A 27,593-nucleotide genomic window follows, 5' to 3' on the forward strand; every position below is an offset into this window, starting at 1 on the left:
TGTTAACTCTGAAAACTGTGTTTTTAGTTGCGGTTACTTCCGCTCGCAGAGTGAGTGAGTTACAGGCACTTTCAGTTAAGCCACCCTTCACTGTGTTTCACAAGGACAGGGTTGTCCTTAGAGTTTGTCCTTCTTTTCTTCCGAAGGTAGTGACGGCATTTCATTTGGCCCAGAAGGTTGTTCTTCCGGCATTCTATCCTCCTCCGCATCCTGGTAAGGAAGAGGAGAGGCTCCATAGACTTGATCCTAGGAGAGCTTTAAGCTTTTATGTTTCGCGCATGTCCCGGGTCAGAGTGGACGATCAACTCTTTATTGGTTACGCTGGAAAGCGTTTAGGGAAAGCTGTGACGAAACAGACTTTGTCTCGCTGGATTATTTTGGCCATCTCGGAGTGCTACCGCTTGGCGGGTAAGGACCCACCGGCTGGCTTGCGGGCCCATTCTACCAGGGGTATGGCTGCATCTGCTGCCCTGCAGAGGGGTGTTCCTATTCGCAAACATCTGTGATGCAGCCACCTGGGCTTCAGTACATACATTTGTACGTCACTATTCCCTCGATTCCATCCGAGCACAGGATCTGGCCTTTGGCAAGGCGGTCCTTTGCTCTGCTATTTGATTGGCTATTCTAAATTTTGATTCTAAATTCTTTCCCTCCTCCTTGCTCTGGTACTGCTTTGGGAGTCTGTCATAGATATGGAATACGTCGGAGGACCCAATCCCCTCGAAGAACAAGTTACTTTCTTACCTGGTAACGTTCTTTCGATGGGATGGTCCGACGACGTATTCCATATCGCTCCCGCCCTGCCTTCCCCGCTGCAGAATTTCTTTGCGATTGCAGCTTACGTTCCGCAAGGCTTTGTGTCTGACTGACAGTTGGCTAGTGTCACACGTTCTGGGGGAAAAAACTACAACTGAGGCTACGGGCGTCGTGCGTCCTACTTATCACATCGGATGACGTCGGACGTCGGAGGAGGTCCTCGACGACGGCGCATCGACGTCATTGACGCAGACGCCGAAAAAAGTTTCCAAAGCAGCACAGCTGTGGTGATTACATGTCATAGATATGGAATACGTCGTCGGACCATCCCATCGAAAGAACGTTACCAGGTAAGAAAGTAACTTGTGCTTCTCTTTACACCAGCCGAACCAGGGTCTCCCGGCTCTGATTTTAGTTGGGAAAGCTGGAGTGAATAGCCGCAGACTTCCGATTGCTGTATCTATTAAAGGATATTCGAGGCGATTCACTTGGATGGCAGATATTGTACGAAGTACGCGGATCTGAGTGGAGCGATGTCGGTTCAGATCTTCACCCCCACCTTGGTAAAGCTCTAATCACCAACCCCGAATTTCAAGTATGAAAGCAATGTTTAAGGCACAAGACTATTGCCTATATACCATATTATTGCTGGAAGTTCTTTTTTTATCTGTGTTAAGTTTACAGCTGTAAACTAAAGTGCCAGTCAAGTCCTACAATACTCCAGTAGCCAGTTGTCAGAGGGCCAGCAATCCAAACAGTTGCAAGGACATGTCACTTTCAAACAGTTGTAAGGTAAGGGCATAGATAATATGGTCCTGTCCCTCAGGCCCTTGACAAACAATGTGAGATTCCTCTCGACTTCTAATGCCCCTCTGCCTAGCCTTAAAGTCATGCTGGTTGCTTCTCTTGTAAAGGCTCATCCTAAACCAACATTTATTACATTTAGTGTGCTTAATATGCTCACAATATGCTCATAATGTCAAGCTGTAAAATGCAGCCAGCGGATTTTAATATTAATAGATGTGCTCAATAAGTGTCAAGATTATATTTGTGATGTATACTTTAGTGTATTTGTGGTGTTTAACTGCAATCAGGCAGGGGGAGCGGGCCAGAGTGAACTAGTGGGATGAAGATAGCACAGGATCAGTGAATTGAGAGGATTTTGACAGGGCGTTCGGAACTCCCTTCCCCTTTTAGCCCTTCTAATAGGTTTATAATTCTTAGGAAATATTCCCAAAATGGCAGTTTTGGAAAATGAAAAAGGAGGTCAAAGTCACCCATTTTTCCTCTGGTAGTCCCAGATCGGGTATTATGTAAGTGCACCAACGGCGAATGAAAGTGTAGTAGGCAAGCAGTGGCGAGTGAAAGTTAAAGGATGGTTGGATGGTGGGAGGGCAAGGGCAATGCATACACTAACTGCTCTGGGGGAGGGTAATTCAGCTGCAGAGCCGACCTTAGTTGAGAATCACGGAACATAGGGTTTCGCTGCTAAAGCCGGTATCTGAACACACTGATCTGCACCAGAGACCCCTATTTTATAAATGTGAAAGTTAATGTGTGTGCTGACTGGCACATGAGGGAAACAGGAAGTCAAGGTAAGAAATATGACCTACGTAGACTTGAAAATAGTCACCAAACAGGAGGCATTGGTGTAGAAGCCTAAAAGCAAAGGCCTCTACCAAGGGCCCGTTCCCAGATACAATTATCAGAGTAGAAAAGTCACGATATCCTGATTAAGTACCACTTTGCCCAACATCTGAGTACCTCATAAGTGGCAATGTATCCAATCCTATGTTGCAAAACACCAGGGAACACACAGGTTTGGTAGAGATCTGTTGATTGCCAGTAGAGGAGCCACCAATTGAATCAGTTTTAGAAGGGTAAGTGCTTGTGGAGGGTTCGTAGAAAGAGGTTGGGGCTGCAAGACCATAGCTAATCGTGCCCATGGTTGATCCAGAATCTTTATCAACGGCTCTGTGGTTTCTGCTGCATATTTCTTTTTACTGGGCTGATTTAGGACTGTGGTGGAGAGGCCATGTCCCAACTGACGCGGACATAGTTTGGATGTACTGCACACTTGAAGGCTTAATTATCCGCAAGTGCATGATCAGGGCAGTTGGCGGTTGACGGGTGACGGGGATACGTGAAGCTAGTAAGATTTATTAGTTTATAACACACTGTAGTCACTTACCACCAGTGCTCTTACCTGCTGAGTTATTATGACAAAACAAGGTGGATGGTACATGACTCATACTGAGCTAAATGTTATCAGGAAGTCGGTGTGCAACAAAATAAGAAAACCTGAGTAAATCAGTTAAGGGCTCACCATCTAATGTGCAGATAACAAATAAGCAAGAAACCGCAGTGGGAAAGCGCACCGACAGAAAAAGAAGAACATTTTTCCCACTTGTGTTAGGCACTGGGGAAAAGTAACTGGAACCCCAGAAAGCCACATTTAAGGACATGTCAAGCCAAACCGGTTGCAATAACTACCAAGAAGACCTTTCTCAAACCCCTGATCAGGAGGGATTAGTGGAATCTACTGGTAGCATATTTAGTGATTGCTCAGATTATAGTGACACTACAATGGAGAAACAAACAGGATACTGAAAACGGTCATTCATTTTAAAAGGCAATTCTATCACTATGTACAGTAATATTTAAAGAACAAAATAATTGTCAAGCAGTGTTAAATTCAATCGACGCAGCTATTTGAATGTCCACTCCTTCACGTCCGCAGGCAGCAAAGCTGAAGAACTTATGGCTACAGATACAAATCATTCACTCCAGTAGGGTCGGTAGCAGAGAGGCTTCATTATACCTCCCTGAACCGGAGGTGGATTCTGCACAACGATGAAGGAAGAAACGCCAGAGAAGGACAAAAACTAAATCAAGTCGACTTAATAAGAAAGTACGATCCTTGCAACCTGCTTATAAAAAGAATGCATTGGTGAGTGCAGTGCACAGTGTGGCAGTGAGTGTCAGAGACAAACTGCATTATGAACTTTGTCTTTATTTTGGATTACTGTACTTAGCACCATGCAGCTTGGATCGGCAAGTTGTTCCTGTTTGGTGGATCGGCGTTCTACCGCCTGACAAAAAACATTAAAATATGGAGTGGCACGCATCGGCAAGTGCGATAAGGAGTGCACACAGTCTGGAAGTCTAGCAGGTGAGCAGATCTTATAAAAAGCGGGGTGAGTTGACCGCATTTGTATCTTTTCAAAAACCACTTAAATATTTTGGAAATAATGAAGCCATCCAAAACTCGTGCTTACGCTCTGCACAATAATTTAGTGCAAATTGGCAAGCGAACACGTAGCCCTTCAAATGCCATGGTCCAAGCTAATGATATCCCCCATCTAAAAAAAGAAGTGGATTCTTTGCCCGTGGCACTAACAAAAATCACAGGCTTTTTTGGGTCTACTTGTTCTCCATCAATAGAGTGTACCAAGTTTCCCTCCATTTTTCCACAGCCTCTGCTTTGCAACAATTTAAGAGCTTCATCAGTACAGAATATATCAGTCACTATTGCAAGCAATAATTAATTGTTAAACTTGTGTCTAAGTCGCCAAAGATACTCTTCGGGTGCACTCGGGATGGTAACCGATGTAAGAGACCAATACGACAATGATGTTATAGGACATTTATAATGCGCCTATACACAATTGTTTCAATATCATTGGAACAAACTTATCGACTACACCATACAACGGTTAGTGTATTTACTGAATCATCAGAAGTTAAAAGAGAGGATTAATCTACCTCCTTGGAAACTTCACTTGAAGAGGTTGCATTTTCCACCCCTTCACTTAATGCAGTGGCTGTCACGGTGGATGTGTTGTTTACCTTACATTCTAACATGGCAAGGGAACAGGAAGACTGTAAGAGGATCCCATCGAGGGTGGTTGACGGTATCCTTGAGAATTAAGTTGGAGATGCATCTATTACTGTTTCAAAAACATCTGGTCAGCATAACATATTACCCAACAAACGATGGTGGTGATTGGCCTCCTGTGCAGTTATACGGAGCCACGCATTCTCAGGATATGCCCCCCTCGTAATTTCCTGCAGAAGAATTAGTGGGCCAGACCAGCTGAATATGAGGTCATCTTCAAATACTGTGCCAGCCATCCTAGCGGCTCTTCATCAATAATAGTAGAAAAGGAAATTGCTGCTTACATGAATCCTCCTTTCATTCATCAAAAAAGCGTTATCCACTCATTGAGAAAAACCTGACAGCACGCAAGAAGGTCTCCTCGCAGAATACAAAACTAGGCAAAACCAGTCACTGCTCCATTAAAAATCAAAAGGACCATCAGCTGCTATCACTGTCTCCAATATTTTAAAGGACGGCAACGCTAGACCAGTTCAATTATGAGGACCTATGGACAGATGGTCAAAAACAGGGGGAGGCTACAGATACCATCTGTCTCCCAATGATCCCTGTTACTGCAGGCGCTAATTAGCATCTTCGGCTACAAGTATGTCTAATTGTGCATTCCCAACAGAAAATATGGATACTTGACTAATATCCGGCCCACTTTTACAAATCCAGGGCCAAATGTTGACACTCAACCTTCTGGTAGCACCTGATTCCTTGCCAAAGGAGGACATTTATAGTACCGAAAGCTCACAAGGCCAGCGGGTGAGGCAGTGTCCTGAAATCCATTTACCTACTGGAAAATGGGACAAACTGGAAGAATTAAATCCATCAGGCAAAGGTCCTTTTATGCACTATTATTTTTATTGGACTTGTTCCATCATATAATGCAGTTGAAGCCTATTGTTTCAGATGATATCGCACGTATTGAGCTACGAGAGTAGGACAGCCGATCAAACTGAGTGGTCACAGAATTTGTGTCACCTATAATGGTCGCAGAATTTGTGTCACCTATAATCGTTGAACTGCTTACCTCTTGTCATTCTGAATTTAAATGTTTAGGCTTCCAACTAACTGTGCACTGCAAGCAGATATTAAGCACACCTTGAAGGAGTCTATGCAACTAGCTGTCTTTCAGGTAGAGAAGGCATTTATGGAGAGTGGCCGCAAAAAAGAAAGCTACTCCTCTCATTTTTTGAACCAAACCCAAAGGCACCATCGTATTGAGAGGCAGAGTTCTGGATTCAAGAATTACTGGGAGCCAGAAACCATTGATGCCCACCCCTGAACACTACATCAGATGGCTTTCATGGTACAATCAGGGATTTCGGTCATTTTTATGCCATCCCAACAGTTTTTCCTTCGTTACAGTGACTTTTTTTATTGCAGGAAACTTGGTTGAGCAGTGATTTTAAAATTGATGGATATAATATAAATTGCCGCCAAACAATGACCAAAGAGCGAGGTCGCCATATGGGGGTTGAGGGGGGTGATTGGTTAAGTTAAGTTAAGTGAATATGTAGCAGGTCCTGGTATTTTCAGCATTGCTCAAGAAATCCTAAATGCCAACAAATAGGAACCTGATCAAACTTGTATGATCCTCCTGGTGGGTTGCACCCAAAATAAACATCAGGAACACAATTGTAAAGCTTCTATCTAAATGGCTGGAGCAGTACCCTGGTAACAACGATTGCAGACGATTTAAATGCTCATTGCCAAACCCACCTCCTTGGATACTGATGGAGATGTAATTAGCGCAGACAATCTTCACAGTACGAATTCAACAGGGAAAACAGCAGATTGTCAATAGGGAAGGTTTTTGAATATGTATAACTGACTGTTAAATCTGAAAGACCTGAGAGGCAGAACACTGACGCATACATTGACGCATACATTGACTAACGGAAAATTTAAATCTAACCTTGATTAGGTTTTTATTGGTCTACCTATGTGGGATAAGGCTAGTAAATTACAAATTACCTTTACCGATCCTAGTGATCATGCATCACTTACATGGTATATAAATTATATTCATAAATGGAAGGCGACGCACAAGATTGCCAAAATAGAAGTCAGGGACGTCATTTGGGGGTGCCAGAGGTCGCAAGTGCGACCTCTGAGGTCACTCTTGTGACCTCTGTGGTCTCCCTTGCGACCTCTAAAAAATGTTTTCTTTTTTTCTTTTTTTTTTAATGCAAGCTCCTGAGCTGTGGCTCTTTACTTCTGGGGTGGCTGGCTTTCTTGTTCAGGCCCCTTAAAAAAAAAAAAGAAAAATAAGAACAGGAGTGCCACAACTTTCAGCACTGACCCTAAATAAGAAAGAATAGGAATAGCAAATAATGTGTCTTTCTGGAATTCTATACAATAATTGCTGGGCTCATTAAATGTTTATTTCAGGCACACTTCAGGGAATGAGTCACAGATTTAGTCTGGTTTAAACGCCTCACTCAGCCTTTCATGCTTCTGAGGTCGATAAATGAGTAGCAACACAGGTTGGATGATATTGGGTGTATATTTTTTCTATATAAAGCACTTAAGCGTAAGTGCTATATAATACCACATCATTATCATTTGGTCATGGACGTCTGCTTGCATACAAAGTAATTTGGTAATATGGGCCTATACACACTGATCTTAATGGTACATATAGCGATCCATTCTTGTATGAATGTACATCACATAGTGATATCGTAACTATATTTTTCGTAGTATACAATGCTATGTGATGCCACTTCCTGTTTTGTGAACGGGTGAAATGTCGTGTTCCATCGCTACCCGCGATATCACTTTGGGGCGCGGTCAAATGACATCACTTCCTGTGATGTCATCAGGGGGTCAAGGGTCGTGTCATGTCACTTCCGCTACCTCTGGCATTTTGGTGAAATGACGTCCCTGATAGATGTCACTCAACAGCGGAACCGTATTATATGGTCAGATCACTCCGTGCAGCAAGAGCCCGAGCAATTATTGGCACAGGCTAATTGGAATGTGAGAGATGACCAAATTTGTTATAACGTTGCATTTTAATGGGGTACACTGCAAAAATAGAGACCTCCATGGCCTTGTTTGATATCTTGATACACAAAAAGAATAAAGCCTATTGTAAATCAAGAGATCAAGAACTATGGCCTATGTGGATCAAGTAAAGCAATTATCTACCCTATCTGCCCAAGTGTTCTCCACAATGCAAATTGAAAGTTGCTTTTGCCCTGCTAAGAGGGAACAATAGTCAAAGGTTTTGGTACTATCGTAAATTATTGGCAGGATACAAGTCACATGAATTGAACCCTACTCCCGAAAACACTTGGGCTATACATATTAATGACAGCGTGGCTCAGGCAGGACCAATTAGACTTACTAAGTCCCTTAAGGCTTACAAAGTATTTGAAAGACAATATTTTGGTGGCATTTAAGAAACTAAAAGCCTCATTTGACCTGCTCTGGGCCTTCCCGGAAGTTCCAAAGTTTTGGCAAGAGGTGCTGGAACACTTCCGGTAAAGCACAGATCTAGGCATACCATGGGACCCAGGGTTAGTCCTACTAGGAGACACCAAGAGAGGAGCGTTCCCACTCATGGGACACATGGCAAACCTATGCATCCAACTGCTTACTGCAGCCACAATCACTATAGCTCGCCTGTGGATGCACCCTGATGGCCCTGCCCTACCTATGTGGTGGATGAAATGCTGGGACATAGTAGAGGCCGAAAAGATTACGGCCATGCACCTGGAGAACTTGAACAAATTTCAAATAAGACTACCAAAGTGTCCAAAGCCAAACCACTGGTCAGTCAGAATCTCCCCAGAACGTTGGAACCCACAGAGAAACAAGGAACTCACTAAGGCCCTGTACAAGACTTGTGAAGTGGGCCGGTCTGTAACTCAACCAGTCTCTGCCCAGCTCCGAACCATTGATTAGTGCCACCTCCGATACCCATGTGTGTCCTTGTATCTGCATATGTGTTTGCAAATCATGTTGATGTTAACAATGTAAAAATGCTCAATAAAATGTGTTGGAAAAAAAAGAAATTAAAGCGAACACCAATTTTCGGGCTACCTTCTTGGAGTGTCTATTTTATAATATATTCATTCAGGGAATGATCCTGCTTAGCTGGAGGGAATACATCCTCATAATAGTATCCAAAAAGCCGGACAAGATGGACCCCTCCAACTATAGGATTCTAGCTATGCTAGATTCTAGCTCTAAGATTGTTTGCTCACTATTGTTAAAAAAATAATAATTGAACAAGTGGGTGATGGAGAAAGTTATTTAAAAAAATTATCACACCTGCTTTCGGCAAGCTCAGAGTACCTCCCATAACATTTGTATGCTTCACTATGTGGTAGCAGGCATTTCATCTCGGTCAGGCAAATAATTGCTACTCTGTTTTGTGGATTATTCGAAGGCATTCGATTTTGTATCTCAACCTAAATTGTGGAGTAAGCTGCAGCAATGGTGATTGGATCCTTGTCTCTTACATCTTATAAGAGAATTATCCAGCGGGACTAGGGCACGTTCATGTTGGACAGGATGGTACTGTGACCCGGGCAGTATATACAAACCGAGGTCTCAAACAGGGGTGCGTTCGTGCCCCCCCTGATTAAGTTGCCAATATGCACGACACTATTATGGCTAGTCGTAATTTCTCACTGTGAGAAACCTGAGGGCATTCTCGCATCTACTCCCCTTGGATCCTCTAAGCAGTTGGCAAAGGAAAGGCCATTTTTCTGGGGATCCTGCCTCTGGGGGTGGACAAGCGAGGGAGGATCACCTGGATAGAGGGTCCTTGGGGATTGGAGATGGGATGCCCTTAAGTGAGACACAGTATTCTGCATTTTCCTTTAAGAAAGGAACCGGTATCCCAGAAGTGGTTATGAGATATTGTTCATCTTGTTCCACTGCCTCAGAGAAGGATAGGAGATCGTATTATTCCAGATGGGATAAACAGAGAAGGAGAAAGATTGGGGATAAGGTGCATTGGGATAAAACAAAATATTCCCCTTGTCCCTGGAATAACCAACCTAACCATCCTCTGACTGTTTATAAAAACATATCTCCTTCATTCCCCTCTTGAAAAACATACTGAGATGAGGAAGAAACACTTGCGAGTTACTAATATTACAACCTTTCCATATTCAAGTACTGAGACGAGAAAGAAGCAACTAATAAACACAACTTACTCTCACCACTTTGGTACTGAGATGAAGAAGATGCACTGAGGTCAGGCATGCCCTGGTAACGAGAGCCAGGCAACAATAATTGATGGAACACACCTGCAGCCAATTACTGGTCCACAGGTGTATAAAAAGCGGGACATGAAGGAGAAGGAGAGAACCAGGAAAGAGGAAGCGGATAGGGCCGTGGGGGAGCGAGAGAAGCCAAAGAGAAAAACCGCCAAATGAGACATGGGATCCCTACTGGAGTGAAAGTGCAGGGTGGAGATCCCGTAGAATAGAAGGCGGGCAGCAGGTGCTGTTGAAGAGCCGAAGTAAAGCTACACTCGAGAGCAGGAGTGATCAGAGAGAAGTGCCTGGCGAACAGGCGTTCCCAAAAGGATGGAGAAATTGTGTGAAGGAGTACCAGATGATTGTGAATGCTGTAGCGGTCTATGGAAATCAATGAAGAGGCATTGTTCCGAATAATAAATGAATGAGTTGCCTCTAATACCAAACTGAGTAAAAGAAGTAAAGTTGCCTTTAATGAATACCGAACTGAGTAAAACAAGCAAAGTTGCCTTAATGAATACCAAACTGAATGAAACAAGCATTGTTGCCTTTAATGAACTCCAAACGGAAGGAAACAAGCAAGGTTGCCTTTAATGAATACCAAACTGAATTAAACAAGCAAAGTAGCCTTTAATGAATACCGAACTGAATGGAACAAGCACATTTACCTTTATTGAAAACCGAATTTAAAGCAAGAAACAAGGGTGACTTAAGTGTAACATGTAAAGCAATAAAGTGGTGAAACTACATTTTTGAAACTACTTGTTTAGCTAAATATTAACTTCAAGGAAACCTGGAAGTTCCTGGTTGGGTGACTTGTAATTTTGTGGACTGTGTGGTCCAACACTGCAACAAGACCAGAGAACCCCTATAAGCTAACAAGGAATTTTGATGTGGTGAAAGGAGGAAAACATGAAATAGTGAATACCAGACTTGGGGAAGGAAAACCTCTGTTGTAAAGTCTTGTGAAAAAATCAATCGACAGACAAAGCTTCAAAATGCTTCTTTCTGTGTTACATTGGAATATTGAACTTGGGGAAGGGAACCCTGAGACATATTGCCCTGAACATTTTTGAACTTGGGGAAGACCACCCTGACCTTTGCGAAAATTTGGAACTGTATTTCTTCAAGTCTACACAAAGATACATTGAACTCTGGTGAACATATGGCAATAGCTCAGAACTTTATGTTTGAACCACTGTTGTTTATATTTGACATCCCTACACATTGTTTTATATTGGTTGTGAGGGCAAGAATAAGGTTTGGAAACAGGCAGACTTTTGAGTTGAACATTTTGACACAGACTTTCCATAGTTTCAATAGGTAGAAAATTCCCACTTTAGCTTAGGGCAAGATAGGCCTCAATTCATCCTGACATTTTCTTAATAAAACATTGTTGTTCAACTTAAAATCTGTGGTCTGTGTCTCCTTCCATGATGCCAACCTCACATTACCCCATATCGGCAAAGAGACCTTCCCGTGGATGGGCTATGCTGATTATACAGCATTGTTATATTATATGCCCATCAGTCTTCAGCACTCCATGGAAGCTCTTTCTGCCTTTGCGATGAATAAAGATGTGGTAACTAAGCCAAGCAAATCCAAAAATATGATTATTGGTGGCTGAAGTTTTAATGTGGTGTTGCAAAAAGGCTTTGTTAATATTATCCTATGGATGAATTTTGTTTGGTTTGGTTTTTAAAAAATGGAAGTCTGAATTTTTTCAATGCGAACGAGAGTTCAACCTAGTGCTCTGTTTGGTGCTGGATACTCCTCTCCTGACTTTGAGTGTGATAATTTGTGTCAAAGAACAAGTTACTTTCTTACGTGGTAACGTTCTTTCGATGGGATGTTCCGACGACGTATTCCATATCTAAGACAGGTAATCACCACAGCTGTGCTGCTTCGGAAAATGTTTGGCTCCTGCGTCGATGACGTCGAAACGCTTCCTCGAGGGCCTCCGTCAAGCCGACGTCACCGGATGTTATAAGTAGGACGCACGACGCCCATAGCCTCAGTTGTAGTTTTTTCCCAGAACGTGTGGCACTAATCTTCTGCCCGTATGACCACAGAAAGCCTTGCGGAAACGCAAGCTGCAATCGCATAAGAAATTGTGTAGCGGGGCAGGCTGGGAGGGTATGATATGGAATACGACGTCAGAACATCTCATCGAAAGAACGTTACCAGGTAAGAAAGTAACTTGTTCGAGGGGATTGGTTCCTCCGACGTATTCCATATCTATGACAGACTCCCAAAGCAGTACCAACGTATGGAAGAGGGAAAAGAATTCAGAATTTAGAAATTTAGAATGCCCAATTAAATTGCAGATTAGAGGACCGCCTTGCCAAAGGCCAGATCCTGCCCATGGATAGAATCTAGGGAGTAGTGTCTTACAAAAGTATGGACCGAAGCCCATGTGGCTGCTTCACAAATGTTATGAATGGGAACACCCCTCTGCAGAGCAGTCGAGGCAGCCACACCCCTAGTAGAATGGGCCCGAAAGCCTACCGGAGGGTTCTTACCCGCCAAGCGGTAACATTCAGAAATTGCCAAGATAATCCATCTAGACAAAGTCTGCTTAGTAACATCTTGTCCCAAACGCCTTAAAGCGTATCCTATAAAGAGCTGGTTGTCCACTCTGACCCGGGACATGCGTGAGATGTAGAAACTTCAAGCTCTCCTAGGATCCAACCTATGTAGCATCTCCTCTTCCTTACCAGGATATAGAGGAGGATAGAATGCCGGAAGAATGACCTTCTGGCTTAAATGAAATTCCGACACAACTTTCGGGACAAAGGAAGGATGAACCCTAAGGACAACCCTGTCCTTATGAAACACCGTGAAGGGTGGCTTAACAGACCGTGCCTGCAACTCACTCTGCGAGCGGAAGTAACCGCAACTAAAAATACAGTTTTAAGGGTCAACAGTCTCAAAGGACAAGAATGTAAAGGCTCAAATGGAGCACCCATTTGGAATTTTAGAACCAGGTTCAGATCGCAACCGGGCACCTGGAAAGGTGACGATGGAAACACATTAGTGAGCCCTTTCAGAAACTGAGAAACTAAAGAAATTGTAAAATAAGAACACTCCGCAGACGAGCGCTTAAATATAGACAGCGCTGCCAGGTAAGCTTTAATGGTACCCACTACCCACTTGCAGGCCCCTGTGGGCCAAAAAAGCAAAAAAGACAGTACCACAGGAATTTCACATGAAAAAGGATCCACATTCTGAACCCTGCACCAGTCGCATAACTTTCTCCAACAGCAACGGTACAGGGACTTTGTTGCAGGCCATCTGGCCGCAAGCAACACCTCCATCACGTCTTCAGGGAGGTCCCAATCCTTATACCTCAACCTTTCAGAAGCCAAGCGTGAAGGTTGAGGGATCTGACCTCTGGATGGAGAACCTGATGCCCCTCCCGTGAGAGCAGATCGTCTCGGTAGGGAAGACGTCGTGGAGGGCAGATGGACAAGTCGAGAAGGTCCGGGTACCACGTTCTCTGGGCCAATGCTGGAGCAATGAGGATCATCTGGGAACCGAACCGCTGTAACCTCCGCAGCACTTGCGGAATGACGGGGACTGGAGGAAACGCGTACAGCAGTGGGAAGGACCACGCCACCACAAACGCATCCCCCAAGGCTCCTCTTGGTGGAAATTCCCACGAGCAGAACCTTTCGCACTTCCGGTTGACATTGGTGGTGAAGAGATCCACTTGTAGGGTCCCCCAAAGGGCGAAGATCTCCAGGAGAATCTCCTGAGCCAGCTCCCACTCGTGCGAGATCGTGCTCTGCCTGCTCAGAGCGCCCGCCGTCTCGTTTTCGTCTCCAGCCAGATGAACTGCCGAGATCAAAATTTCCTGCTGGATGGCCCAGAACCAGAGCTGCATTGACTCTCTGCACACAGGAAATGACCCTGCCCGCCCCTTTCTGTTGAGGTAGTGCATGGCCACTGTGTTGTCCGTCAGAATCAGGACATTCTTCCCTCGCACAGTCGGCAGAAAAGCCTTCAGGGCAAGCCTGACGGCCCTCAGCTCCAACAGATTGATATGGAGTCTGGGCTCTGACGGAGACCAACGACCGCTGACTGTCAACTCGTTAGCATGAGCTCCCCATCCTGTGAGGGATGCGTCCATCACGATCGTCACCTCTGGCCATGGTAGCCAAAACGGAGCCCCCTTCATCAGATTTCCTTCGACAGCCCACCACAGAAGGTCCTGGGCGACCGAGGGCGGCACCTGAACGGGATCCGACATCCTGCCGGAGGACTGTGACCACTGCATCTTGAGAGCCCACTGCAGAGATCTCATCCGCAGCCGTGCCTCTGGCACCAGAAGAATGGAGGAAGCCATGTAGCCGAGCAACCTCAAGAACTCGAACGCCGGGAGACTCTGGGCAAGTTGAAACTTGTGCACCATCTGCAGAATGTGATAAGCCCTCACCTGGGGAGGGAAACACTGCCCCAGGGATGTGTTGATCACTGCTCCGATGTACTGGAGCCGCTGTGTTGGCGTCAAGTGGGACTTCTTTAAGTTGAGGGAGAAGGCCAGCCTGTGAAGGGAGTGGCAGGTGAGTGACATGATCCAGGACTTGCTCCGGAGAGCGTGCCCTGATCAACCAATCGTCCAGGTAGGGGTAGACGTGAATCCCCCCTTTTCTGAGATACACTGCTACCACCACCATGAGCTTGGTGAAAACCCTTGGGCGGAGGTCAATCCGAACGGCAGGACCCGAAACTGAAAGTGCGAGTCGCCAACCGCGAACCTCAGGTACTTCTTATGCTTGGGATGGATCGGCACATGAAAATAAGCGTCCTTGAGGTCGAGAGACACCAACCAGTCCTGAAGTTGAAGGGCCTGGAGGACTTGAGAGAGAGTCACCATCTTGAACTTGTCCTTCCTGAGGAGCTTGTTCAAACCACGCAAGTCCATGATGGGTCTCAATCCCCCGTCTTTCTTCGCAATCAAAAAATATGGGGAATACCATCCCTTGTTCCTCTCCGCTACAGGCACCAGTTCTATGGCGTCTCTCTCCAGCAGGGACTTGATTTCCTGCGCAAGGAGCGGATCCGGACTCTTCAAAGAGAGATTTCCCTGGTGGATTGTCATGAGGCCTCTGCCCAAAAGGAAGACAGTAGCCGTGGGCTATGATCTCCAGAACCCACACATCTGAAGTAATGGCACGCCATTCTACAAGATGTTGCGCCAGCCTTCCCCCAACCGGCGAACCATGGGACATGGCCTCATGACTGACCTGAAGCGGCTGCGGCAGTGCCTGAGGGCAAAGAGGCAACTGCCCTAACGGCCTTGGCACCTCGAGTACCTTGTCTTCCACCTCTGGTACTCCTATGTTGGCCTCTTTGACTTGCAGCTCCCCTCGATCTACCAAAGGTTGAGTAATATCGAAAGGAACCTCCGCTCCATTGCTGTCCCCTAGGACGAAAAGGCAGAGGTTGGCGAACTGCAGCGCTCAACGACTTTGCTGCAGCCTTCGAGGTCTGCAAACTCTCAAGGCTCTCGTCAGCCTTGCTGCCAAAAAGATGGTCACCATCAAAGGGCATGTTGAGAAATCTGGCTTGTACATCCGGAGCAAACCCCGACTTCCGCAACCACGCAAACCTGCACATCACGGTGCTCGCCGCCATGGACCAGCTGACACAGTCTGCCACGTACAGACCCGACTGAACGGATTCACACATGGCATCCTTGCCATCCTGTACCAGAGCAAGAAAGACATCCCGTTCCTCCCCTTCGGGAATATGTTCAGCCGCCAATGAAACAATTCCACAGAGTGTGAGTGAAACGTGCTAAGGCACACACAGAGTTGACTGCTTTCAAAGCCATACCCCCTGAAGAAAACACTTTCTTCGCCCAACGGTCAAAACGCTTGTCGTCCCTATCAGGAGGGATGGTAGGGTACGACGCCTGTTTAGCCGGGGCCATAGCCGCCTGCACCACCAAACTCTCCAGGGTAGGGTGCACGGACAAGTAGCCAGGGTCGCCACTGGCTGGGCGGTATTTTTTCGGCAACGACTTACCCACTGCCGGGAGACTCTCCGGAGCAGTCCAAGCCGCCGCCACCCTTCTTTGCAACGCCATATGGAATGGCAGCACCGGGTCAGTTGGCGGACCTTGGTCCAGGATATCTGTCAGGTCATCCTGTAGAAAATCCACTGGTGACGCAGACTACCCCAAGTACTCCAACACCCTTGACATGAGCCGCCGGTACGAAGACTCGGTGTGCGTGCCAGGCTCAGGCCTATCAAACCCCACCGGTGTCCAGACCACTGGCGTCATGCAACGAATGACGCAGGTCATCCAACTGTCTATGACCAGACAATAGTTCATCTGGAACCTCATCAGGAACCAAACCTTCATCAGACCCTTCCTCCACCTCAGAAATATAATCCAGAGGCTGGAATGGGGGCACAGAAAAGGGACAAACACATTTCTGGACTTAGCCAAGGCCTTCTTCGGGGTTTCCGCCGGTATCCGGGGTACCTCCGACAAAGCATCCTCGAAAGGCGTCAAGGGCGTCGACAGATTCGGCATCGACATCGAGCGTGGCGCCAATGGCTTTGACACAGGCCTCGAGGGCGGTGCCCCGAGCGTGTCCTTCGACGGCTTTGGCGCCAATGGCTTCCTCGGAGACGTAGCCTCGAGGGAACCTCTCGACGGACATGGCGCTGATGGCGTCGACGTCTTTGAAGAAGATCTCACAGGCTCCGACGGTCTCGAGGGCGTCGAGGACCGGGACCTGGAGCGGGCATGGCTAGAGCGATCCACCTTGTCTGATCGGGACCTCGAAGGCTCCTGATGATCGTGCTGACCACCCGAGCCTGAAGGCATGCGAGCGGTGGCCCTAGCATGGTCACGGCCGGCTTCTTTCGAAGGCCCGGACGGACCGGAGCCCTGCGATTCAAATATCGCCATCATTTCCTCACGAAATGCATCCCATTCCGCAGGAGAAGAATGCTTGTTGGGACAAGCAACCCGCCGACAGACTGAGTCCTCGGACGAGGAAGGTGACCAGTGGCGGCGGGAACCACTCCGGGACCGAGACCCCCTGGACTTACGCCAACGATGCGGAGAGTCGCCTCTCGAACCGTCGGTCGAAAGCCCAGCAGATCTCGACTTTCGGGGCTTTTTGGAGACCCTACCGACAGAAAGCTGCTTCTTCCGCTCCCGCAAGACCTTCAACGTGAGCAACTGGCATCCGTCACAATCATCCGTAGCGTGTTCCTCCCCGAGGCACCAGAGGCAGGCGTTGTGCGGGTCCGTAAGCGACATCTTGGAACCGCAGTCCCGACACTTCTTGAAACCCGACCGCGGGGTGGAAGAAGCCGAAGACATTATATTACTTCACAAAACCAAGTTTGAAGAACCGATAGAAACTCAGAAGAACCGAGGCGCGCCGAAATCTCCGAAGCGAACACATTCGCGGAAAAAACGGAACTGAAGCTATGGGCGTCATGCGTCCTCTTTATAACATCCGGTGACGTCCGCTCGATGGAAGCCCTCAAGGACAGCGTATCGACGTCATCGATGCGGGGCGCAGACACCGAAAAAGTTCCGAAGCAGCACAGCGGTGGTGATTACCTGTCAGATATAGAATATGTCGGAGGAACCAATCCCATCGAAAATCATTTATATTTGCTTTTTGGAGACACTGTGGCCTAAGCCCAGCCCACGGCCGTAGGAACATTTAAAAACTGACTCTAGCGCACGCACCAGAGTGCAACCTAGAGTGCTGTTTGGTGCAGAATACTCTGCTCCTGAATTTCTTGAGGCTGCGAAGTACGAGTTGCTTTATTACGAACCTCTCCTCAACCGATTGGACGTATGTACTTGTCTTGGATGGATTGATATAGATGTTCTACTTTCTTTGCAGAATGTGTGTCAAAAACTATTTATATTTGATTTTTGGAGACTCTGTGAACCTAACTCCCACCCACAGCTGTAGGAATGTTTAAAAACAGGCTCTCACGCACACTTGAGATTGGGACCTAGAGTGCTGGTTGGCTATTTGGGCTTGGGGCGAGTCCAAGATTCTTCATTTTTTTATTTTGTTTTCATTTTTGTAATTTGAGGAAACCACAGGAGGTGCTTTTTATGCAAGCTGCTCCTCACCTCTTCTAATTCTTTCTGTGGGGTGATTCCATTTCTGTCTGTTTATTGGGAATCGCGTGTACATTTTATTGGTTGTGTATTATTTCCTTAGAATTACTGTTTGGCTATTGTGGGGAAAATTGTAAGTGAGAAGTGTTCTTTTTTTTTGTCTACTTCACATTAACCCTATGTCGTACGCATACACCCTAAAACGACTGTGCAGCAAAATGGGTTATCAAACCTACGAAAGGGTACTTTAAGCAAGGATCCCTTGATGAGTAAACCGCTTACGAAGCAATTACCCCAGCCCAAACTAAATTCTGCACATTCACGATCAAAATCACTAACCTCAGATAGTAGTGGTTATTGGGAGAAACCAAAGGATCATGTGGCAGGGGAAAATATGCAAACACAGATAGTTGATTTAACAATGGAAGGTGTCAAGTTCCTGCTATTCAAACGGACCCATTAATAAATGTTGATATTCCAGACACGGCCTTGGATGCAGAACAATGGCCTCTGGAACAAAAGACAATAAAAGGAATAAGTAATGAAGTTCTGGCGGGGTGTAAAATATTAGGCATCACATGAACAGGCCTGAGCCTTCCTTAGATGGCGGTGATCCAGAGACTGAAATACTGTCCCCGGGAAGGGACTCGAAAGCTCAGGTGCACAGCCGAGAAGAACCAGTACTAGCAACCCTTTGTCGGGGAAAGGCAACAGTGGTGTTTGAACCATTTTACAGGGAGGGCGCACAAGGGGGAGTTGAAATAAGATCAGACGGGGCACCAAACAATAATATAAATAATATAAATCTATCGATTATGCCCTTCCCACAATTCAATCCTTGGATTGCGTAACGTTGCCTGAGACTCTATCCACCACAACACAAGCATGCAATCCTTATGCATTCTTTAAAAAGATCAAGCGCCCCAATTCTATATCCTGAATCGTTAGACTCATCCTCCAACTCATCTGCGTCCATCCTTTGGCTTGAAAACAGGGCCTCCCATCATGCTAGAAGTTACTTTGATCGCAATGAATACCGGGTTGTTGGCATTAGTTAAACCGTTTGAATCCTAAAATGATAGAGTGACGGAGCAAACCTTATTAACCATGTCAACAGGGAAGGTGACTCAGATTGAGGAGCATACCACAGTAAGGGAGTCGGGCAAGGGGATTTTAGGGAGCCATAAACAGGAGGGAATTTCAATTATGTCAACCTCTGGATTGGCTCATCCATCTCAGAGGGATATATTGAGTGAGGAGGTGGTGATTGTAGATATTCCCTTGATACCAGATAGAGGTGATACTATACTACAGATAGGCGAATCTTCACTCCTCCTTGATGTCCGGAGGAAGTAATACCAATACCAGATGTGGAAGAGCCTGTTTTTAAAATATTTTGTAAAAGGAAAGGGGGGCAAAATCTAAGCAGGTTGGGAAGAAATCCAAAAAGCAAATATCTTTAACGAAGTCGACAATATTTGGCCCAATGATGTTTTTATGCACATTATCCACGCCACCACATGAGCACGAGCATACCAAGTTGGCTGAGAACAATTCTAAAGTAATGCAAAATAAAAATAGGAAATTGGTCAAAATTGAAGAGGAAATTATTAATAAGACTGTCATTCAGAATTTAAACACTACTCTAATGGAGATATTGGGTCAAGAGGCCGATGTACTCAATTTTACTACATAACAATCATGGAGGGCTCCTTTATTAGATATTTTTCCTTTGGGATCGATGAGGATCCTAAAGGGAAGCCTCATTTTGAAGAGGATATGTTGAGCAGGAAAATCTGTACCCTCCTCCCCTTAACCATTTTACACTTTAAAACAAAGAAGATTGCTTTCCTCAAAGGATCACAGGCATTTGATGCAAGGGAGCTGTGCATCCCATAGGGAGCAAGTATGGGGTAATAGAATCTCCTGAAGAGGGGATCATCTGAGACCTAGTGGCTATTTTTAAAGTGATGGGGCAATGTACCTTATAAGCACAAGAAAGGAAGGGGGGATTCAGGGTCCCAGGGAGGGCTCTCATGGTCAATTAGGGCCTGTCCACCAAAAAAAGGTACCTGGACTTATAATTTGTATTTGGAAGCTAGAGGAATTGATTCCAAATAGATCGAACATTCTAGGATGGATAACTGGTAAATTGGGTTGGAGGCCATTCAGGTGAAATTTGGAGCGAGTGTAGGACGAGTGAGAAGCAGCCACAGTACATTGAAGATGATTCACCGCTGAGTGTGTTAAGAAAAACTGGGGTACCAGAATAGAACATGTCTGGACTCTGAATCACGAGGTACAACAGGGATTTTCCTCTTCGGATTTATTGACCAGAGACGCAAGACACCCCTATACCTGAATTCTTTATCAGTATAGGTGCAGATCCATCTATCACCACTGCAGGATTTAGTCCACCGTTGATGCACGTCTCCATTATTTTGTGTGGAGATTGAGGTTTCATGACATCCTCCACCTTTTGACATTTCGGAGTGTTGCAACAGAACCATCCGTCTCCTGAAGAAGGTCGCTTATACTTACCGGCTTTAATTAGGGGCTCATTGTGATGACTAAAACATATGTTGAGTTATAGCAAATAAGCAGGATGCTATTTGTTTTTGTGTTTTAACACCTACTGAAATTATTAAGAAGTGTTGAAATGTATGTAAATATACAGGTTGTAGGTGGATAAAGTACACCAAGTGTGGAATATTGACATGTATAGTGAGAGTGTGAATGAATGATGGAATGAATGGTGGTGTTTAAATGTGGATGACAAGAACAATAAAGATGTGTGAAAATGACTTATAATAAATATATATTTTTTGACAAGATTTGGTATTGTCGAGTGTGTACAGATGTTCTGATCTCATTTCGCCCAGGTTCATTTTTTGTTGTTCCATTAAGTCATCAGACATTGCCCAGGTAGAATTCCTTAATGACTAACTTGGGGAGTGTTAGACTGGTTATCCCATCCCAGTTGGTTAGAGAGTCCTTGTTGAGAGCTAAGAGACATTTTTACTACCAGGGTTTTATATTACACAAGGATGCAAACTCTTCTAAAATGGACTATTTCTTTGTGGAAAGAATAATATTGATGAATGTGAAAGATTTTTGGGTGGCACAGCAAGGCAATAGTGACCATGATCTTTTACTAACCTCCTGGGATATTCCACTCCCAAGACCTAGTATTGAATACTATCAATTCAATCTAGAAGTCACGGGAGGCGGGGGGGGGAGAAATAAATTTAGATGGACTGAAACATCTCTTAAAATTAAATACATGCATAGAAAACTATGGCCCCACATTTAATGGTCAAATATTAAGAAAAGAGGGCGACTATGAGGCCACTCAATTTACTTGCAGAACCACACGTAAAGGATTCCGCCCTATGTTCAAAGAAACATGTGTTCGATATGGCGGTTTGTAATAGGGAAAATCTCTTAAAGAAAAATTTTACAGCTTTGGCCGATCCAGATTTTCAGGACAAAAAAGCTTACATTGACGCATAAGAATTGGTTAGGAGGATATGGGGTAAGATTTCTTTCAGCAAGACAGAGAAAATATGCCGAGAACGTTAGCCTTGAAAAATAGGGCCCAAATTATGTCTCCTGAAACTGGAGAATAATGAGCTCCAGATGCCTTACAGATTAATACTATTAAGGAGTAAATTTAGGCTACCTATTTTGCAAAACGATATGCCTCCTTGTCCCCGATAGACTGTTTATGGCCAGAAGATTGGAACGCAACCTGCTGACTGGCATTTCATTGCCATGACACCCTAATGCAAATTGAAAAGAAGTACCTCTAGAGCACGAGGGCCAGATGGCGACACAAATGTTATGTTCAAAGCACACCCGGAGATGTGATGCATGATTCTGCTTACTATTTAAAAACAGGTTCTTCAACTTAAAAGAATTCCCCAATCCTGGAAGAAAATAGTTATAAAACTGATATTCAAGAAGGGAGATAGGGAAGCCCCGCAGAACTATAGGCCGTTAGTCTTTCTAGACGTTCCATGTAAAATCTTTGCCCGCTTACTCCTTAGAGATTTAACTCTTTTGACTAAGTGGACGGAATGTCCAGATAGATAAGCAGAGTTTGTTACAGGGATAGGTACATCAATATTTTTTTTCAAGATGTTGGGGTAAACCCCAATAAATCTTATGGCATTGTGGTTTATTAAGAAAAGAGTAATACAATATGGGAAGACCATGTACATGGGTATCATTAATTTTAAGGTTGCCTTTGTATCTGTCCCTCAAGACATTTTGTTGCAAAAAATGAAAGCTGCAGCTTTCCCAGGCTAAATTTCAATCGCTAATTTTCCAGCTCTACTCCGGGACCTCCATTCAAGTCAAATTGAACCAACAGGGTCTTCTGGTCAAACCAACCCCTACTCTGAAGGGACTAAAACAGGGGCTCATCCTTGCCCCAGCCTTTTTTAATACATATATAAGTGATACTGTCGATCATTTGGGTAAAGAGAATTCCTTCCCGCCTAAGGTAGGGAATTCCCCCATATTGTGGCAACTATACATAGATTTTGTCCTTTTGGACAGGACGCCTATAGGCCTACGGAGATTACTAATGGCTTTGGAGCAATAAGCTAATAGAATTCAGTTAATTATTAATGTTGAGAAGTCAAACATTTTGATTTTAACCCCCAAAAAGCCAACTAAATAAGCAGGAGTAAATAGGTTCTTATACAAAAAGTACTCTAATGGTCCTTGACGAATATAGCTACTTTTGCATGAATACCAATAATAATATTCAATAAGCTCCATATGAGGTGTAAAACGGTGATAGCTGCAGCCCAGGCTCTGGTTATTCACAAGAAATATGGGAATTTTTCCCATTTGCCAGTGATACATTTTTACAAGCAAGGTGATTCTCACATTAATCTATGGGGCGGAAACAAAAATGGTTGACTCTAGGGTAGACTGGAATCTAATGGAGGGTTTATATTGAAAGAATGTTCTGTCGCTTACAATGTATAAACCGATTCAAATAATAAGATTTGAGTTATGTCTATTAACCCTAGAGTGTCATAAAGCACCAAAGTATTGACTGAAAAGGATACGGTACTCAAAAGGATACAAATGGTAGGGTCTTCCGGATCCCTGTTCATACGATTTGATAGTTGTGAAGTCAAGTTTAGACCTTCCAAATGATACGACTCTCTGACTGATGAAACAGGCAGAGGGATGGATCACTGGAAAGGGCGTGGGTAAGGTATAGGAAGTCAGCCTAGAACAAAATAAAGTATCATAAGAAACTGCCGCAAATTGACTCCCTATGATAGAACAGTATTAGGCATTGATTCCACACTGACCTTATGACTGGTGTAGAAGAATCCAGCAGAAGTCTCTTGAGGAAAAATCCGGAACTGGAACAAACGACAAGGAAGGGAAGATTAGTAAGGGAGAGTTATCCCGAACGGCACGAGGCTCACGCTAGATACCGGGTTGCTGCACCACAGGATAGCGTCCAAAGTACTGTTCACTGTCCTCTTCCAACAGTCCTTGAAAAGCTCCTTCCCACGTAGAGAAAAGTATAGAAACGAATAAATCCACCTGTTAGTATCACAGATGCAGGAGTCGTAAATATCGCCCTTTTGTGGAATAAACAAAGTACACGCGGTTCTGAACAGCCACGGAGAATTAACGTGCGCGTGTGGAATTGCACGCGAACAGGATTCACGCAGCCCAGGTCAGCCGCGCTGGAAGACAGCGTGCGCGTGTGGAATTACACGCGAACAGGATTCACGCAGCCCGGGTCAGCCGCGCTTGAAGACAGCGTGCGCTTGAGGAATTGCACGTGAACAGGATTCACGCAGTCCAGGCCAGCCGCGCTCGAAGACAGCGTGCGCTTGAGGAATTGCACGCGAACAGGATTCACGCAGCCAGGCCAGCCGCGCTTGAAGACAGCGTGCGCTTGAGGAATTGCACGCGAACAGGATTCACGCAGCCCAGGTCAGCCGCGCTTGAAGACAGCGTGCGCGTGTGGAATTACACGCGAACAGGATTCACGCAGTCCAAGCCAGCCGCGCTTGAAGACAGCGTGCGCTTGAGGAATTGCACGCGAACAGGATTCACGCAGCCCAGGTCAGCCACGCTTGAAGACAGCGTGCGCGTGTGGAATTACACGCAAACAGGATTCACGCAGTCCAGGCCAGCCGCGCTTATACTGCAAAGAGAGGGGGTTGGACTCTGGCTGCCTCTTCCTCTGAGACACTAACAGGTGTCGCGCTAGCATACATGAGACCAAGTCTACGCTAGTAAGACTTGTGATTTTTTTTAATAGAACCCAACAACAATTTTTCACGGGTGCTTAAGAATTTTTATTTGGGACACACCCCAAAAGATTTTTTAAAAAAACATAGACAAACTAAAAGTCCATTGTCACAAATTGTATTTTCATTATATTGTATCGGCATATAATGTCAACAACACTTAGTCATTAATACAACAAGGTTATCAAATGCAATATTATTGTTCATGCACTGAGAAGGAGTCGACACTTAGATGTGTTTCCAGCTATATAACAACGCAGATGTAGATGGTGGGTTGTTCTATAGCTTTCCTCAGGACTGTGAAATCGGGTAGTCTTGTGTGTGTTTCTCTGACCAAGCTGTGGATGAGGAACAAGAAAAAAGGGGGGGACATGTGCTGTTTAAAAGGGTTCTATAGAATAAGAAACTAAAAAAGCATGATGCTAAGCTCAGACATACCTGTCTTCAACAGTATTTTGTCTCAGGGCAGGATGGTGCGTGGGGAATGTCAAATCTGAGTATGCCAGACCAGGTGGTGATTGTTCTCTGGAGTTGCAGGAGAGGTCTCCGCTGCAATATATAGGACACAGCGTGTGTTAGATGCAAGTGTCCTACTTGTGTCATGAAATTGACACTGTGCACATGAGAAATTAAGGTGCTGTTTGCCTATTATTGGCCGGTACAGAGTGTAGTTAGCTGTGCATGGACACATGTCTCATGTTATAATATATAGACAATGTATCCTAAATGGGATGTCAATAGACTGTTATAGTCACTTTGGTATTAATACTTGTAACACCCCGAAGGAGAGGGCGAGATGCTTACCTTCTCGTACTGGGAAGAGCTCCTGAAGTGAGCTGTGTCGCTGACCGTGCTCCGCGCATGCGTGGTGTCACGTCGGTGAGGCGGGCAACCAGAAAAAGGTGAACCAAAATGGTTTGCGCATGCGTGAGTAAATAGTGGTGGAGTTACCGCGCATGTGTGGGAAAAGAAAGTGTACGTGCGTTCATGGCTGGGATACTGTTGCTATGTCGCGTCAGAGATGGGCGTTATCTGTCTGCACAGTGGATTAGTCCCGTGATTTGCAATGTATACAGGGGGGCTGTGTAGTCCATGTGTTTTCCAACAGTACAGTACAGTCTGCATTTCATACATTTTGAGATTGAATTTCAGTAATACAGAGCACGTACATGTGTATTTTGATTAATACAAACATGCGGACATTAACATACATAGAATTTTGCACCTCATTCTATCCTATGTAACATGATAATTGGTTAATGAGGAAAGTAGGAAAGTATACTAGTGGGAGGTAATTAAGGTGTATTTAGAAGAAAAGGTTCCACTCTATGCAGATGTTTAATCCATTCTTCACCGTATCTAATCTGTGGATCCATTTCTGTTCCAATTTTCTCAGGGCTAGGTCTCTGTCACCTCCTCGTTCCCTTTCATCTATGGTTTGGATGATCGCCCATTGAAAGTCTGTATATTTATGTTTAAGTTTGCTGAAGTGGGCCACTAAAGGTTTGTCCTCAACAACGTTTTTTAAGCATGATCTGTGTTCGCAAATACGTTGCCTCACCTCTCTTTTACTTTTGCCGATGTATAATAGATCACAGGGGCACCGTATTACGTAAATACTCCACTTGGTATGGCAGTTGGTGAAGGTTTTGTACTTCCATTCTAGGCCATTAAGCGAGATGGTTTTTTGGTCCTTTGTCAAATTGCAGACTGAGCAGTTGCCACATCTGTGATGTCCAATGACAGGGGGGAGATCCCATAGGTTGGTCTGATTGGATTTTTTTGTGGAGCCTGGGTATGTGTGTACTAGGCGATCCTTTATGTTCTTACTTCTTTTAAATGCGAATCTAGGCTTTTCGGGGCTAAAATCTTCTGTTTGTAGAAGTTTCCAATTTGATAGCACCGATTTTCGAATGCAATTGTTTATTGGGGTAAAGGTGGTGACACATGTCATTTTTTCAGCGTGTTCCACTCTCGGTCTCTTGGTAAGACATGTTTCCCTACTCATATGCCTTGCTGTCCTACGTGCTCTACGTATAATATTCGGTGGGTACCCTCTTGCTTTTAGGCGAAATTCTAGGTCCTTTCCATTTTTGTCATATTCTGGTAGGGTGGTACAGTTTCTCCGTATCCTGAGGAATTGGCCGAAAGGGAGGTTTTCTCTGAGTGATTGTGGATGAAAGCTTTCAAAGTTTAACAGTGTGTTTTTGTCTGTTGGTTTTCTGTAGAGGGTAGTGACGAGATTGCCTTCTTCTGTAGTTTGAATGTTGAGATCCAGGAAAGGTATACTGTCGTTGTTTGAATTCATGGTGAATTTGATGCACGGGTCTACGGTGTTGAGCCAGGTGTGGAAAGATTCTAATAACCAATTATCATGTTACATAGGATAGAATGAGGTGCAAAATTCTATGTATGTTAATGTCCGCATGTTTGTATTAATCAAAATACACATGTACGTGCTCTGTATTACTGAAATTCAATCTCAAAATGTATGAAATGCAGACTGTACTGTACTGTTGGAAAACACATGGACTACACAGCCCCCCTGTATACATTGCAAATCACGGGACTAATCCACTGTGCAGACAGATAACGCCCATCTCTGACGCGACATAGCAACAGTATCCCAGCCATGAACGCACGTACACTTTCTTTTCCCACACATGCGCGGTAACTCCACCACTATTTACTCACGCATGCGCAAACCATTTTGGTTCACCTTTTTCTGGTTGCCCGCCTCACCGACGTGACACCACGCATGCGCGGAGCACGGTCAGCGATACAGCTCACTTCAGGAGCTCTCCCCAGTACGAGAAGGTAAGCATCTCGCCCTCTCCTTCGGGGTGTTACAAGTATTAATACCAAAGTGACTATAACAGTCTATTGACATCCCATTTAGGATACATTGTCTATATATTATAACATGAGACATGTGTCCACGCACAGCTAACTACACTCTGTACCGGCCAATAATAGGCAAACAGCACCTTAATTTCTCACGTGCACAGTGTCAATTTCATGACACAAGTAGGACACTTGCATCTAACACACGCTGTGTCCTATATATTGCAGCGGAGACCTCTCCTGCAACTCTAGAGAACAATCACCACCTGGTCTGGCATACTCGGATTCGCCATTCCCCACGCACCATCCTGCCCTGAGACAAAATACTGTTGAAGACAGGTATGTCTGAGCTTAGCATCATGCTTTTTTAGTTTCTTATTCTATAGAACCCTTTTAAACAGCACATGTCCCCCCCTTTTTTCTTGTTCCTCATCCACAGCTTGGTCAGAGAAACACACACAAGACTACCCGATTTC

Source organism: Ambystoma mexicanum, chromosome 10 (genome assembly GCF_040938575.1).
Source record: "Ambystoma mexicanum isolate Mex_15411 chromosome 10, UKY_AmexF1_1, whole genome shotgun sequence".
In the NCBI taxonomy this organism is placed as follows: Eukaryota; Metazoa; Chordata; class Amphibia; order Caudata; family Ambystomatidae; genus Ambystoma; species Ambystoma mexicanum.